Consider the following 18,100-nt stretch of genomic DNA (forward strand, 5'->3'; position numbering starts at 1 on the left):
GGATATGCTTAACCACTTCAGCCCCGGAGGATTTGGCAGCTCAATGACGGGAGGACTTTTTACAATTTGGCACTGCGCTGCTTTAACTGGTAATTGTGCGGTCATGCAATGTTGTATCCAAATGAAATTTGCATCATTTTTTTTCCCACAAATAGAGCTTTCTTTTGATGGTATTTGATTGCCTCTGCAATTTTTATTTTTTGCGATATAAACGGAAAAAGACCGTTTTTCAAAAGAAATTTTGAAAAAAATTATATTTTCTACTTTTTGTTATAAAAAAAAATAAATAATAAACTCAATTTTAGTCAAACATTTAGGTCAAAATGTATTCAGCCACATGTCTTTGGTAAAAAAAAATGTCAATAAGCGTATATTTATTGGTTTGCGCAAAAGTTATAGCGTCTACAAACTAAAGTACATTTTCTGGAATTTACGCAGCTTTTAGTTTATGACTACCTATCTCATTTCTTGAGGTGCTAAAATGACAGGGCAGTATACCCCCCCCCAATGACCCCATTTTGGAAAGTAGACACCCCAAGGAAATTGCTGAGAGGCATGTTGAGCCCATTGCATATTTTATTTTTTTGTCACAAGTGATTGAAAAATTACAAAAAAAAAAAAAAATTACACAAAGTTGTCACTAAATGATATATTGCTCACACATGGCATGGTTATATGTGGAATTACACCCCAAAATACATTTTGCTGCTTCTCCTGAGTACGGGGATGCCTCATGTGTGAAACTTTTTGGGAGCCTAGCCGCGTACAGGACCCCGAAAACCAATCACCGCCTTCAGGATTTCTAATGCCCCGTACACACGGTCGGATTTTCCGATGGAAAATGCTCGATGGGAACCTTTTGTCGGAAATTCCGACCGTGTGTAGGCTCCATCAGACAGTTTTCATCTGAATTTCTGTCGCACAAAATTTGGGATCTGGTTCTCAAATTTTCCAGCAACAAAATCCGTTCGTGCAAATTCCAATCGTGTGTACACAATTCCGACGCACAAAGTGCCACGCATGCTCAGAATCAAACAGAAGAGCAGCACTGGCTATTGAACTTAATTTTTCTCGGCTCGCCGTACGTGTTGTACATCACCGCATTCTTGACGTTCGGAATTTCCAAAAAAGTTTGTGTGACTGCGTGTATGCAAGACAAGTTTGAGCCAGCATCCATCGGAAAAAAAACATGGATTTTGTTGTCGGATTGTCCAATTATGTGTGCGAGGCATGAGGGTGTAAATTTTTGATTTTACTTCTCACTACCTATCACAGTTTCGAAGGCCATAAAATGCCAAGATAGCACAACCCCCCCCCCCCCAAATGACCCCATTTTGGAAAGTAGACACCCCAAGCTATTTGATGAGAGGCATGTTGAGTCCATGGAAAATTTATATTTTGCCACAAGTTGCGGGAAAATTAAATTTCTTTTTTTTTTTTGCACAAAGTTGTCACTTAATGACATATTGCTCAAACATGCCATGGGCATATGTGAAATTACACCCCAAAATACATTCTGCTGCTTCTCCAGAGTACAGGGATACCACATGTGTGAGACGTTTTGGCAGTCTAACCACGTACAGGACCCCGAAAACCAATCTCTGCCTTTAGGCTTTCTAAGGGCGTACATTTTTGATTTCACTCCTCACTGCCTATCACAGTTTCGGAGGCCATGAAATGCCCAGTTAGCACAACCCCCCCTCCAAATGACCCCATTTTGGAAAGTAGACACCCCAAGCTATCTGCTGAGAGGCATGTTGAGTATTTTGCAGATCTCACTTTTTGTCACAAAGTTTTGAAAATTGAAAAAAGAAAAAATTTTTCTTTCCTTTCTTCATTTTCAAAAATAAATGAGATCTGCAAAATACTCACCATGCCTCTTAGTAAATACCTTAGGGTGTCTACTTTCCAAAATGGGGTCATTTGGGGGTGTTTTGTGCTATCTGGACATTTCGGGGCCTCCGTAACTGTGATAGGTAGTGAGGAGTAAAATCACAATTTTACGCCTTTAGAAAGCCTGAAGGCGGTGCTTGGATTTTGGGGACCTGTACGTGGCTAGGTTCCCAAAAAGTCTCACATATGAAATATCCCTGTACACAGGAGAAGCAGCAGAATGTATTTTGGGGTGTAATTCCACATTTAACCATGCCATGTTTGAACAATATACCAATTAGTGACAACTTTGTGTAAAAAAATAAAATTGTAATTTTCCAGAAACTTGTGGCAAAATATCAAATATTCTATAGACACAACATGCCTCTCAGTAAAAAACCTGAAGTGTCTTCTTTTCAAAATGGGGTCATTGGGGGGGGGTTTGTGCTATCTTGACATTTCAGGGTGTCCGAAACTGAGATGGGTAGTGAGGAAGTGAAATCACCATTTTACGCCTTTAGATAGCCTGAAGGCGGTGATTGGTCCTGTACACGGCTAGGCTCCAAAAAAGTCTCACACATGTGGTATCCCCATACTTAGGAGAAGCAGCAGAATGTATTTTGGGGTGTAATTTCACATATGCCCATGGCATATTTGAACAATATATGATTTAGTGACAACTTTGTGCAAAAAAAAAAAAAAAAGTGTAATTTTCCCAAAACTTGTGACAAACATGGACAGCAAATAACTTGGGGTGTCTACTTTCCAAAAAGGGGTCATTTGGGGGGGGGGGTTGAACTGTCCTGGCATTTTATGCACAACATTTAGAAGCTTATGTCACACATCACCCACTCTTCTAACCACTTGAAGACAAAGCCCTTTCTGACACTTTTTGTTTACATGAAAAAATATTTTGTTTTACAAGAAAATTACTTTGAACCCCCAATTATTATATATATATATATATATATATATATATATATATATATATATATATATATATATATATATATATATATATTTTAAAGCAAAGGCCCTACAGATTAATTAAAATGTTTTTTTTTCCCACAGTATTTGCGCAGCGATTTTTCAAACGCAATTTTTTTGGGAAAAAAGACACTTTTTTAATTTTAATGCACTAAAACACACTATATTGCCCAAATGTTTACAGGTTACCATTTTAGATCTACAGAAGAGGTCTACTGCTGAAATTACTGCCCTCGATCTGACCTTCATGGTGATACCTCACATGCATGGTGCAATTGCTGTTTACATATGACACGAGACTGATGCTTGCGTTCGTCTTTGCCCGTGAGCACGGGGGGACAGGGGTGCTTTTTTTTTTTTTAATTATTTATTTTGCTTTTTTTATTATATTTTTTAACTGTTCCTTTCATTTTTTTTTAATCATTTTTATTGTTATCTCAGGGAATGTAAATATCCTCTATGATAGCAATAGGTAGTGACAGGTACTCTTTTTTGAAAAAATTGGGGTCTATTATACCCTAGATCTCTCCTCTGCCCTCAAAGCATCTGGCCACACCAAGATCGGTGTGATAAAATGCTTTGCCAATTTCCCAATGGCGCTGTTTATATCCAGCGAAACTCAAGTCATGAAATGCTCGGAGCTTCCGTTTTCTTAGGCCATATAGATGATTGGAGCCATTCTGGAACCTGAGAAAAGCATGGAAGACAGTGGTGGGGGGGGGGGTAACGTTCCCTCCCACTGCTTATAAAAGCAGTCTAGAGGCTAATTAGCCGCTGGGATTGCTTTTATATGATAGATGACCGCTGGCTGAAAAGAATGATACCAAGATGATCATTATGGTATAACCACTCAAAGTACCAGTACATTGCTGGTCCTTGTTGGGCATACATTATAATGTTCTTTTTTTCATGCAGCCTGTGGGCTGAACGAAAAAAAGAGATTGATCTGTGGGTATGCCCACCATTAGAATACCACCCTTCATCCACCCACTTCTAATGATGGGCATACATGCACCATTTTGTTTTTAACTGTGGTGGTAAAATCACCTCCTACAGCGCTGGAGTCGCTGATTTACGTATCATGGGAGCAAACGCTGTTGCTGCCAAGAAACATAAATCAGTGCTGCAGCTGAATGGCCTAAAAAATATCTGCGAAGCATGGGGGCATCCGCCCCAAAAGTTAGGAGCAAATTGCTCCTCCACTCCTGCTGCCCCCATGCTTCGGCATATATGCTCTTTTTTTACCAGTAGTGGTGAAATAACCTCTGACAGCACTGGAGTCACGGCTTTACGTATCGTGGGAGACAATGTTGTTGCTGTCAAGATAAATAAACCCGTGCTGCTGCTGCTCCATCTGTTTTTGGATGAAATACGGACATACATGCATCCCTATGGGATAGCGGGTGTCAGCGGATGAACATCCGCTGACACCCGATATCATCCGTCCCCGCTATGGTCCAATTCTGCAGACAGAGGAAAATCCTATTTTTCTATCCATCTGCAGAGCGGATCGGATGAACATGGACAGACGGTCCAAGTTCATCTGATCCCCCCATAGGGGAGAGCTGAGATCTGACAGGGCGGTCCCTGCACAGTGTGCAGGGACCGCCCTGTCATCTGCCGACTCAGCTTGGATCAACGGAGTGATCCCTACTGAGCAAGCGGATGTTCACGTGGCGGATCATCACGGATCCGTCCCGTGTGAAAGGACCCTTACAGTAAGACTTACCATACCTGCAAAGCAAATACAATAAAACATAGTAAAAATAAAACATTGCAATCTGTGCCTAAAAAAATATATGCCGAAGCATGGGGGCATCCGCCCCAAAACTTAGGAGCAAATCGCTCCTCCACCCCTGCTGCCCCCATGCTTCGGCATATATGCTCTTTTTTTAACTGTGGTGGTGAAATCACTTCCGACAGTGTTGGAGTCACGGCTTTATGTATCGTGGGAGCTGATTGGCGTACCTGCAAAGCAAATGATGGTTAACAATAAAACAAACATTACAGTATAACATACCATACCCGCAAAGCAATAACAATAAAACATAGTAAAAATAAAACAGAGAGAGAGAACGATAGATATAGAACAATAGTGAGAGGACAGTAGAGAGCAAACATAAGAGAGAAAGAGAGAGAGGGAGAGAGAGAACAATAGAGAGAGGGAGAGAGAGGGAGAGAGAGGGAGAGAGAGAGAGAAGAATAATACAACCACAACTATTTTTGGCTTTTTTTTTGTGTGTGTTTTTGTGTGTATTTTTTTTACATTTTTTTTTCACTTTTAAAAAGACTGTAAAAAAAAAAAAAAAAAATGGGTATCACATCTTTCGAGACCCCAAGACCCTGTGTTAGCGTGCCCATGACTGTGTGGTGCTGTACCCTACGCTAATACTCAACTAGTGTGTGGTAGTGTTTGAAACATTCACCAATGCAGAGACCAGGTTGGTCAGGACAGGAGGGACAATAAAAGTTTCACGCCTAAATCTGCGTTTGCTACAGACATGACATCTTCTTTGGGGTGTTCTTTGGGTAGGGATACCAGGGAGGACAAAAGGAAAATGCCTCTCATGCAGCCGGCTCACTGCATTTGTGTTGGGAAGTTGGACAAGAGCACGTCTGGAAACAGAAGGGCTCTGACGATCTCTTCCTGGAATTTAAGGAAAGATCCAGTCCGTCCTGAAGCTTTGTATAGCACAAAAGCGTTTAGCAAAGCCAATTGAAATAAATAAACAGACACTTTTTTGTACCAGCGTCTGGCCTTACGGGCAATTAAGTATGGTGCCAACAACTGGTCGTTGAGGTCCACCCCTCCCATGTTAAGGTTGTATTCGTGGACACAGAGGGGTTTCTCCACAACACCAGTCGCCGTAGGAATTTGGACTGCCATGTCTGCGTGAAGTGAGGACAGAACGAAAACATTCCGTGAATCCCTCCACTTCACTGCTAACAAATTATTACACTTCAAGCAGGCTCTCTCCCCCCGTCTAAGTCAGGACTCTACAAGCCGTTGGGGGAAGCCCCGGCGATTAGATTGCATGGTGCCACATGCGCCAATTCCACAATCAAAAAGGTGACTAAAAAGTGGCACGCTCGTGTAATAATTGTCCACATACAAGTGGTACCCCTTTCCGAATAAGGGTGACACCAAGTCCCACACAATCTTACCAGCGCTCCCTATGTAGTCTGGGCAGTTCTCCGGCTCTCTGTGACTATCTTTTCCCTCGTAAACCATAAAACTACATGTATAGCCTGTGGCCCTGTCTTAGAGCTTATACATCTTGACCCCGTATCTGGCACACTTGCTGGGAAGATACTGTTTGATAGACAAGTGGCCAGAAAACTTAATCAGGGACTCATCAACGCAGACAACTTGATCGGAAGTAAACAAGGCTGCAAAACGTTGGTTGAAGTGGTTTACGAGGGGCGGAATTTTGTAGAGCCGATCAAATCCAGGGTCACCCCAAGGACGACAGAGTTCATTATTGTTGAAATGCATGAACCGCAAGATCTGCTCATATGGTGTCCTGGTCATGGTGGCAGAGAACACGGGCATATGGTGAATTGGGTCAGTGGACCAATATGACCGTAACTCACTCTTTTTAGTTATGTACATGAGGAAGGATAGGCCCAGGAAGGTCTTAAATTCGGAGACCGTAATTGGTCTCCAATCTCTGGGAAGGGTCAGCTGGGGATTAGCGGCGATTAATTGACCAGCATGCAAATTGCTTTGGTCCACAATAGATCTATAGAGATCTTCGGTGAAAAACAGCGAATAAAAATCATGTGACGTAAAATCAACTGTTTCCACCTCAATTCCGGGTTGGCCAGTGAATGGGGGAAGTACGGGTGCTACAGAAGTGTTAGGTTCCCAATTAGGATTGGCGAATGCAGCAAGAAGGGCACTATGGGCTTGACGGGCCTGTGTTTGTCTTCTTCTTGGTGGCAGCGGGACACTACGTGTGCTTGCCACCTCGCCAGCTTGAACTGCACTTATGGGACTCGCCACGTCACCAAGTGTTACTGCAGTGCTGGATGTATGACCAGGATGTACTAGACCGCTGGTGCTTGCCAGTTCACCAGAAGGAATAGCGGCGCTAGTACTGGCTCTCTGCTCTATATGAGAGCCCTGCGGTTATTGCACCTCAACGATAGCAGAAGATCGGGGTCTGGTACGCCTGACCTTGGCAGGAACCACAACTCCATCGTCAGAGCTATCTGTCAGGGTGCTGCTGCTGTCTACAGGTTCGTATTCTGAGCCTGAATCTGACAGATGAGTGATTTCCTCTTCACTATCTGTCATGCTCAGAAACGTGTAGGCCTCTTCACTACTGTACCTTCGATTTGACATTTTGGTCTCTAAATTTACTGGTACAGAAGTGAGACTAATGCCCTGTACACACGGTCGGATTTTCCGACGGAAAAAGTGCGATCGAATTGTGTTGTTGGAAATTCCGATCGTGTGTGGGCGGAAATTCCGATCGTGTGAGAGCAGGATATAAAATTTTCCCACAACAAAATCCGATCGTTTAAATTCCAATCGTGTGTACACAAATCCGACGCACAAAGTGCCACGCATGCTCAGAATAAATTAAGAGCCAAAAGCTATTGGCTACGGCCCCGTTTATAGTCCCGACGTACGTGTTTTACGTCACCGCGTTCAGAACGATTGGATTTTCCGACAACTTTGTGCGACCATGTGTATGCAAGACAAGTTTGAGCCAACATCCGTCGGAAAAAATCCATGGATTTTGTTGTCGGAATGTCCGATCAACGTCCGATCGTGTGTACGGGGCTTAACAGGTAAAAAAGCTCCTGACTGTTAGCGACTGATTCAAATGCTACCAAAAAAACTGTTAGCGTTCGGAGGGATCAGGCCTGACTCTGCGAACGATGCAGTTATGTGTTTTGTAAGTGACAGTGATCGATTGATACTGCACTTGGGTGGGGTGGGCTGGGCTGGGTTGGGCGGAGGGGCTAAACACAGGTGCTAGCAGGTATCTGGGCTGATCCTGCTAACACTGCATTTTTGGGAACCCTAAACTGCTGGGGACGCTAGTATAGATCTGATCAGATCAGATATCGATCCGTTCAGACACTATACTACTAAGGGAGGCCTGTATGGTGCGTGCGTGCGTGGGTGTTAGCGGTACTGGCACTAATCGGACGCTGCCTGGGGCTACGCAGACCCTATCTGACGCTAAAACCTAACTTTTATCACCTGCAAGGTGATCAGGGGTTTAAACCTTTATTGGGTAATATACGGCGGGTGCCCTGACGCTATAAAAAAATAACTAGCTAAACTGCGTCAGCCATGATACTTATACTGTGATCACAGGTGACAGGGGTGGGGGGGGTTAGGGGGGGTCCCTAGACCTATCTGGGCCTAAGACTAATTACCCTAACACTGATTTTTGTCACTGACACTGGTACAGCGATAAAAAAATCTGTACACAGTGACAGGTGGTTAAGGGGTTAACTGGGTGGGTGATCGGGGGTGAAATTATGTGCCTACGTGACCTGGTATCAGTGTAGTGTTGTGCAACTCACTTTTAGATGCTCTCTCCTCTCGGTCTGGAACGAAAAGACCGACACGAGGGGAGATGACATCACTTCCCCTGTCAGTGTTTACAGTTACACAGACAGGGGAAGGATATCAGAAGGATAGCCGCCTGCGCACGGAACGTATAGCTACGGGATTTCGCGCAGCCGGGCCAACCTGCCGCAGTACAACTGCGGTGGCTGGTTCGGAACTGGTTAAAGTGATACTAAAGACACACTGTTAAATTTACATTGCCCTTTCTATTTCTGTATACAGATGATGGCACTGTAATTGTTTTAAATACTTCCCTACCGGGCCAACTTGGCATTTCTCTCCATGCAAACAACATCATTTTTTTTGCTAGAAAATTATTCAGAACCCCCAAACATTTTATATCTTTTTAAGCAAAGGCCCTAGAGAATAAAATGGTGGGTGTTGCAATTTTTTATTTCACATGGTATTTCGGCAGCGATTTTTCAAGCACAATTTTTTGGGAAAAAATAATACACTTTAACCGCTTCAGCCCCGGAAGATTTTACCCCCTGGCACTGCGTTGCTTTAACTGACATTGCGCAGTCGTTCGACACTGCACCCAAACTAAATTTGCATCAATTTTGAAAAAAAAACACATTTCTTCATCAGTTTAGGCCAATATATATTCTTCTACATATTTTTGGTAAAAAAAAAGAAAAAATCGCAATAAGCGTATATTGATTGGTTTGTGCAAAAGTTATCGCGTCTACAAACTATGGGAAAGATTTATGGCATTTTAAGGCATTTTTATTATAATTTGTTTTTTTTACTAGTAATGGCGGTGATCCTTGATTTTTAGCGGTATTGCGACATTGCGACGGATACATCGGACAATTTTGACACATTTTTGGGACCATTGACATTTATACAGCAATCAGTGCTATAAAAATGCACTGATTACTGTGTAAATGACACTTGTTAGGAAGAGGTTAACACTAGGGGGTAAATAAGGGGTTAATTGTGTGTTCCCTCAGCGTGTTCTAACTGTATGGGGATAGGACTGAGTAGGAGAGGAATCATTTTGCTGTTCATACATAGTAGGAACAAACGGCATGTCTCCTCTCCTCTGACAGCACAGGGATTTGTGTGTTTACACACACAAATCCCTGTGCTGGTGCTCATGCATGCGATCGCGCATGGCCGGCTCATCAGGTCCCCCGCCATGCAGCGGCACATGCGTGCCCTCTGGCGGCTCCTAAAGGAACACCATACCTGTACGGGGTTTCGTAAAGGGGAGCCATTCTGCCCCCCATATATGTACGCAAGGTGGTCTGGAACCGGTTAATGAATTATGATGTAAAAAAACACAATATCTAACCCAATTTACATAGAGTAAATAGATACCCAAAATGTCACGCTTTAAAATTGCACACACTTGTGGAATGGCATAACATTTTTTACAGGTTACCAGTTGAGAGTTAGAGGAGGTCTAGTGCTAGAATTATTGCTCTCACTATATCATTTGCGGCGATATGTCAGATGTGTGGTGCGAACACTGTTTACATATGCGGGCGCAACCTACCTATGTGTTCGCTTCTGTTTGCAAGCACGAGGGGATGGGGGCACTTAAAAAAAAAAATTATAATTATTTTTATTTTTTTATACAGTTCCATTAATTTTTGTATCACTTTTATTACTATCACAAGAAATATAAACATTCCCTTGTGATAGAAATATTACATGACAGGTCCTGTTTATAGAGAGATGAAGTGTTTACATCTGCCAAAACCGGAAGTGACATCAGGATGATGCTTCTGGCCTCCAAGCAGCATACAGAAAGCATATGAGCATATAAGCAGGAGCATATGTTGCCCCGTGCCTGAAAATGCTTCAGCAGTGGTGAGTGACGGCGGAGGAAATTAAGTCTCTTCCTAAGAAGGAACTGGAGAGGAGGTTTGTTGAATTTGCCTTTAGCAAGCCACTGGCCTTGAGGGATTGCCCAGGCCGTTATGAGGGAGGGTCTGCGTTTGCTCAGTCCCTTTAAAGTTTTTGGGGGATTTGGCCTGCCGCTCATTTCATGGCAGACTCTATGTGAAGGGCAACCTGAAGCATCACCCTGCGGAGAACCGTGGTTGTCCAAGAGTAGAATGTGGTGGGGTAGAGGAGACAAGGGACCACTTCTTGCTTCAGTGCCCCTTCAATATAGAAGTCTACAAGCGGGTGGGTGGAGCTCTGGGTATCCGTTTTCTTTCCCACTTGAGTTATGCGAAGTGGTCGTACGGGGCCTTTGAGACACATTGGGATTTTGATTTTGAGACACTTTTTCTAGTTAGCTTAGTAGTCAGTTTCTGCACATGGAATGCACAGTGTCAGGCCTCCATTTGGAAAAAAGTCCTTCCTGTCGAGGCGGTGGTGCATGACATTTTGGGTGAGGTTGGGAAGATTCGGGGTCTTGAGAAGGACAGGTGGCAGGTGGGGGCCTGGACAAAGGCGTGGAGAAATGTCAGGTCTCCGTAGCTGCTTTTTGTCAGTCTCTGGGTGTGTGGCTTTCTTTCTGTCCTTTCAGGTCCCCTAGATTTTTATATAAGATTGTATTTTTGGAAAAAGGCTGCATGCATAGGTTAAATGTGTAATGGTTTCTTAGCTTGAGGGTGTTTTAGATGGAGGTTATGGCTTTGTTTAGGTTGGTATATTTTAGTTTTCTTTATGTTTTTGCTATGCTGATTTAATAAACAAATATTTACAGATGGCTGAGGACCATCTGGTCCCCAGCCAGCTCTGTGGTAACCCGGTGGAAGTGCCAGATCGGATCCCAAGCTCTCCAATCACATGGGAGAGGCCGGAGACGCATCCTTGTGCAATTAAGTGCCTAATCAGCCACTAGGATGGCTTTTACCAAAAAAAGGAATCGCTGGCTAAAAAAAAAAAAAAAGATACTGGGATGATGCCTGTAGCTGCAGGCATCATGGTGATAGAACCACCTCAACCTAAGGACATCCATGTGACGAACGCAGGTGTCAGATCCCTGCCCTCCACACTAACTCGTGACAAGGACGGCCAATCTCACACCACAAAATCACTTACTTAACAATGCCATTCTCAACTGCAACCGACACAAAGATTTTCCAGCTTGCGGGACCACAAACTAGGTGCCAGCAGTCTGAGAGCGATTGTCACTGGGCTAATTAAGGAATTAACGCTTTAAGTCCCACCACCCCCTCTTCTGGACAGAGCAGGAGGAGACTCGTAATTTTAGCAATACCATGATTATGATTTTAGAATAATCATCTGTAACACACACTGTCACCACAGACGGGTATGTTCAGAAAGTTTATCCTATACAGTAGCACTCTTCAAGAGACAGGTTCTTGGTTAGCTTGCATTAAGAGCTTAGGGACAAGGTTAACACTTTTCAAAATAAGGTTTTAATAATGATGAAAAGGTCAAAATTGATGCAAATAAATTATTTACAGAAAAAGGTGTTTCAAAGAAATAAAGACAATAGTATCAACCTTTCTTGATGACTTCTCTGCCTGGCTACTCTACTTTCTCTCTTCTGAAATCCCCACAATCATTCTCGGTGACTTCAACGTCCCTATTAATAATAACACTTCCGCTACTTCCAAATTTCTCAGTCTAACCTCCTCCTTTGACCTGGAGCAATGGATACAAGCTTCTACTCACTCTGAAGGCGATACCCTTGACCCTGTTTTCTCCCACCTATGCGCTCCATACAATCTCTCCAACTATCCATTCACTCTTTCTAATCACTACCTTATTAGTTTCACTCGCTCCCCCTCCTCCACCTCCTCTCCCTCCAACCACTTAACAGTTACCCATAGAAACCTACGCCATCTCAACCCTTCTCTTCTCTACTCTGCTACCGACCACCAATATGACAAAATCTCACCCCTATCCTGCACCAATCTAGCCACTTCTGTCTACAACACTTCACTACTAGCCTCACTGGACACACTGGTGCCCCCCCTCACTACACACAGAATAAGGTCCCGACCCCTACAACCTTGGCAAACAGATGACACTAGAAGTCTGAAAGAAAATAGCCATGCTCTTGAGCGCCTATGACATTAGACTAAGGGGGTTATTTACGAAAGGCAAATCCACTTTGCACTACAAGTGCAAAGTGCACTTGAAATTGCACTGAAAGTGCACTTGGCAGTGTAGTCGCTGTAGATCCGAGGGGGACATGCAAAGAAAATAAAAAACAGCATTTTAGCCTGCACATGATTGGATAATAAAATAAGCAGAGCTTCCCCTTATTTCAGATCTACCCCTCAGATTTACAGCGATTGCACTTCCAAGTGCACTTTCAGTGCAATTTCAAGTGCACTTTGCACTTGTAGTGCAAAGTGGATTGCCTTTCGTAAATAACCCCCAAAGTCTCAAAGATTTCAACCAATATAAATCTGCCCTCCAAAAATACAATTCCATCCTATTCACTGCCAAGCAGACCTATTTTTAGCACTCTCATCAACAACTTATAATCCCCTCCCAGTCAACTCTTCTCTACCTTCAACTCTCTACTTCATCCTCCACTGCCTCCACCAACTAACTCACTCACTGCCTAGGAGATCGCCAATCACTTCAAACGGAAGATTGACACAATTCGCTAAGAGATCTCTGCTGTTCTGATACCCTCCACGCTTTACATTTCATGCCCACAGGTATAATCATTACTTCCTTCTTCCAAGCCCACCACTATAGACGAGGTTGCTAAACTACTTGCTAACGTTGAGCTAACCACCTGCCCTCTGGATCCTGTTCCCTCGCATATGCTACGTTTACCCTCTGGCTCTATCCTACACTTTCTAACCCACATCTTCAATCTCTCCTTCTCCTCTGGCATCTTCCCCAACTCTCTAAAGCATGCACTAGGTCAGCCCCAAACTTAAAAAGCCCTAACTGGACCCAACCGGTCTTAACAACCTACGCCCCATCTCCTTGCTTCCCTTTTTATCCAAACTCCTTGAACGTCTAGTCTACAACCGACTGAGTAACCACCTTGCTGAGAATAGCATTCTTGATCCCCTTCAGTCTGGATTTCGTCCCCAACACGCCACAGAAACTGCTCTCCTAAAACTAACAAACGATCTATTAACAGCCAAAACCAATGGACACTATTCTGTACTCCTACTCCTGGACCTTTCTGCTGCTTTTGATACGGTTGACCACCCCTGATCCACAAAAAATTCCACGTCTTTGGTCTCTGTGACTCTACTCTTTGCTGGTTCTGTTCCTACTTATCTAACCGCACCTTTAGCGTTACTTACTCCTCTCCTCTTCCTTTCTCTGTTGGGGTCCCCAAGGTTCTGTTCTTGGACCTCTCCTATTTTCAATCTACACCACCTCCCTGGGTCAGCTGATAGCCACCCATGGCTTCCAATACCATCTCTACGCTGACGACACCTAAATCTATTTATCTACCCCTCAGCTCACTCCCTCCGTCTCCTAACATATCACTAATTTACTAACAGATATATCAGTCTGGATGTCACACCACTTCCTCAAACTCAATCTATCCAAAACCAAACTTATAATTTCTTGTTCATACATCACGAGACACAGAGACTTTGATAATTACTTAGTGGGTTAGATAGTCACCATCAGGTGATTGGACACTGGCAACCCTAATTACAAGGCGAGTTCCTCCCCTATATAACCCCTCCCATACGGAGAGTACCTCAGTTTTTTCGCCAGTGTCTAAGGTGGTTGGTAACGCTAAAGATGTGCTAAGAAGAAAGCTCTGCTTGATGGTCTCTGTGGGGGCCTAGGAGCTATACAACTGGATCCATACCTCAGGCCAATAAATACGCCTAAGGTGGATGGTACACGGGCCTCATGAAAGAAGAAACGAGGTTTTGCCTGTAATGTCTCTCTTTGAGGACTGGGCTCTGGGATCCAGCGCTTTGGTGCACAATTTAAGTTGCGCAAAAGGTTTTTTCTGGCAGGTTCTTCTACAGCTCCAGGGAAGAGGATCCTGTAAGTAGGAACCCAGAACCCTGAAGGTTGGCACAACGCTACCCGCCGTGATGGGTGAATGTTGGATCTGTCTGTTTATCAGCACTTCCTGCGGCGGGTATAAGGTAAGTGAAGACAAAGTATACACATATGGATTATCTTCCAGGGCCGATCCCAGACGGGGTGCACGGGGTGCAGTGCACCCGGGCGCCAGAGAGGTGGGGGCGCTGAAGCGCCAGAGTGCTCCCTTCCCTCCTCCCCCTCCTCTCTGTGTCCAGAGGCGGCTCCCTCCGCAGGTCACCACCGCTGTATCTTTCTAGGCTCAAGCCCGTCCCCCCTCCCTATCATAGAAGGAGAGCAGCGCCGGAGATCGGAGCGGCTGGTCTCTGTGTGGAGAGAGACCAGCTGCGCAGTGACATCGCTGGGGGGGGGGGGCGGTCCGTGCCTGACGTGATCTCCTCCACTGTCTCTCACTCCACCAAGCCTGTCACCAACTGCTCTCCACCCGGGTGGCACGGCTGCACACTGTTCTCTCCTCTCCAGCAGCTGCCTGGGTGTTTTTATGTACGCTAATGGAGGAGGAGGGTCTGTATTAATGAAGGGGAGGGTTTGTCCTGGGGGTCTATACTAATGGAGGGGTGTTTCCTGGGGGTCTGTACTAATGGAGGGGGGTCTGTCTGGGGGGGTTTCATGGGGGGGTCTACTAATGGAGGGGGGTTTGTCCTGGGGGGTCTGTACTAATGGAGGGGGGTTTGTCCTGGGGGGTCTGTACTAATGGAGGGGGGTTGTCCTAGGGGGTCTGTACTAATGGAGGGGGGTTGTCCTGGGGGGTCTGTACTAATAAAGGGGGGTTGTCCTGGGGGGGTCTGTACTAATGGAGGGGGGGTTTGTTCTGGGGGTCTGTACTAATGGAGGGGGGGTTTGTCCTGGGGGGTCTGTACTAATGGAGGGGGGGGTTGTCCTGGGGGGTCTGTACTAATGGAGGGTGGGCGGTTTGTCCTGGGGGGTCTGTACTAATGGAGGGGGGTCTGTCCTGGGGGGTCTGTACTAATGAATGGGGTTTCATGGGGGAGTCTACTAATGGAGGGGCGGTTTGTCCTGGGGGTCTGTACTAATGGAGGGGGGTTTGTCCTGGGGGGTCTGTACTAATGGAGGGGGGTTTGTCCTGGGGGGTCTGTACTAATGGAGGGGGGGCAGTTTGTCCTGGGGGGGTCTGTACTAATGGAGGGGGGTTGTCTTGGGGGGGTCTGTACTAATAAAGGGGGGTTTATCCTGGGGGGTCTGTACTAATGGAGGGGGGGTTGTCCTGGGGGGATCTGTACTAATGGGGGGGCGGTTTGTCCTGGGGGTCTGTACTAATGGAGGGGGGGCTTTGTCCTGGGGGGCTCTGTACTAATGGAGGGGGTTTGTCCTGGGGGGTCTGTACTAATGGAGGGGGGTTGTCCTGGGGGGGTCTGTACTAATGGAGGGGGGTTTGTCCTGGGGGGTCTGTACTAATGGAGGGGGGTTGTCCTGGGGGGTCTGTACTAATGGAGGGGGGTTGTCCTGGGGGTCTGTACTAATGGAGGGGGGTTGTCCTGGGGGGGGTCTGTACTAATGGGGGGCGGATTGTTCTGGGGGTCTGTACTAATGGAGGGGGGGTTTGTCCTGGGGGGGTCTGTACTAATGGAGGGGGGTTTGTCCTGGGGGGTCTGTACTAATGGAGGGTGGGCGGTTTATCCTGGGGGGTCTGTACTAATGGAGGGGGGGTCTGTCCTGGGGGGTCTGTACTAATGAAGGGGGTTTCATGGGGGGTCTACTAATGGAGGGGGGGTTTGTCCTGGGGGGTCTGTACTAATGGAGGGGGGTTTGTCCTGGGGGGTCTGTACTAATGGAGGGGGGTTTGTCCTGGGGGGTCTGTACTAATGGAGGGGGGGCAGTTTGTCCTGGGGGGTCTGTACTAATGGAGGGGGGTTGTCCTGGGTGGGTCTGTACTAATAGAGGGGGGGTTTGTCCTGGGGGGTCTGTACTAATGGAGGGGGGGTTGTCCTGGGAGGGTCTGTACTAATGGGGGGCGGTTTGTCCTGGGGGGCTGTACTAATGGAGGGGGGCTTTGTCCTGGGGGGCTCTGTACTAATGGAGGGGGTTTGTCCTAGGGGGTCTGTACTAATGGAGGGGGGTTGTCCTGGGGGGGTCTGTACTAATGGAGGGGGGTTTGTCCTGGGGGGGTCTGTACTAATGGAGGGGGGTTGTCCTGGGGGGTCTGTACTAATGGAGGGGGGTTGTCCTGGGGGGGTCTGTACTAATGGAGGGGGGGTTGTCCTAGGGGGGTCTGTACTAATGGAGGGGGGTTGTCCTAGGGGGGGTCTGTACTAATGGAGGGGGGGCGGTTTGTCCTGGGGGGTCTGTACTAATGGAGGGGGTTTGTCCTGGGGGGGTCTGTACTAATGGAGGGGGGTTGTCCTGGGGGGTCTGTACTAATGGAGGGGGGTTGTCCTGGGGGGGTCTGTATTAATGGAGGGGGGGGCGGTTTGTCCTGGGGTCTGTACTAATGGAGGGGGGCTTTGTCCTGGGGGGTCTGTACTAATGGAGGGGGTTGTCCTGGGGGTCTGTACTAATGAAGGGGGTTTGTCCTGGGGGGTCTGTACTAATGGAGAGGGGTTGTCCTGGGGGGGGTCTGTACTAATGGAGGGGGGGCGGTTTGTCCTGGGGGTCTGTACTAATGGAGGGGGGGTTTGTCCTTGGAGGGTCTGTACTAATGGGGGGTGGGCGGTTTGTCCTGGGGGGGCTGTACTAATGGAGGGGGGGCTTTGTCCTGGGGGGTCTGTACTAATGGAGGGGGGTTGTCCTAGGGGGGTCTGTACCAATGGAGGGGGGGTTTGTACTAATGGAGGGGTGGTGGTTTGTCCTGGGGGGTCTACACCCAGGAAAGTACACCCAGGACTCCAGAGGGAGAGGGCAGTGCTGAGAGAACACCATCAGAGAGAGAACCCCGCTGCCCTGGATCACCAGAGGGAAAGCACACAGCCTAGCGCCATCCCTGGTGGAGAAAGGAATGGAGTCAGGAATGGAATACAGATCTGGGTGCTACCCAGCGGAGTCGCCACAGGCAATTCAGAGTGAGCTGGCTCCTGATCAGAGGAACCATTGCTGTATCGCTGGGTCAGGTGAGAGGGCCGATCGGCCATTATCTACTAACGTCCATAGGAACTGCAGTCTCTGACCATCTCCTATATCATGTCTGCTGTCTCTGACCGTCTCTTGTATCATGTCTACAGTCTCTGACGTCTCTTGTATCATGTCTGCAGTCTCTGACCATCTCCTGTACCATGTCTGCAGTCTCTGACCATCTCCTGTATTATGTCTGCAGTCTCTGACCATCTCCTATATTATGTCTGCAGTCTCTGACCATCTCCTGTACTATGATTGCAGTCTCTGTCCATCTCTTGTATCAGGTCTGCAGTCTCTGACCATCTTCTGTATTATGTCTGCAGTCTCTGACCATCTCCTGTATCATGTCTGCAGTCTTTGACCGTATTATGTCTAGGGGCTCTTTCTAACAGACAGCCCTCTGTGCGTGCATCAGAGAGACTCCCCTCCAGGTCTCATTGGTGTACTCTCTTCCTGTATTTTCTTTATTGTTAAGAGATCATGGGAGGATCCCAAGGTAACGAAGACTTCTAAGGGGAGCATTTCTGCGTTTGAGTCATTGCCATAGAAACATTTATAAAGGGGAGGAGTTGGTAAGATGACCACGCCCATGTGGGGGCG

This window comes from Aquarana catesbeiana, linkage group LG02, assembly GCF_042186555.1.
Source record: "Aquarana catesbeiana isolate 2022-GZ linkage group LG02, ASM4218655v1, whole genome shotgun sequence".
Taxonomy (NCBI): Eukaryota; Metazoa; Chordata; class Amphibia; order Anura; family Ranidae; genus Aquarana; species Aquarana catesbeiana.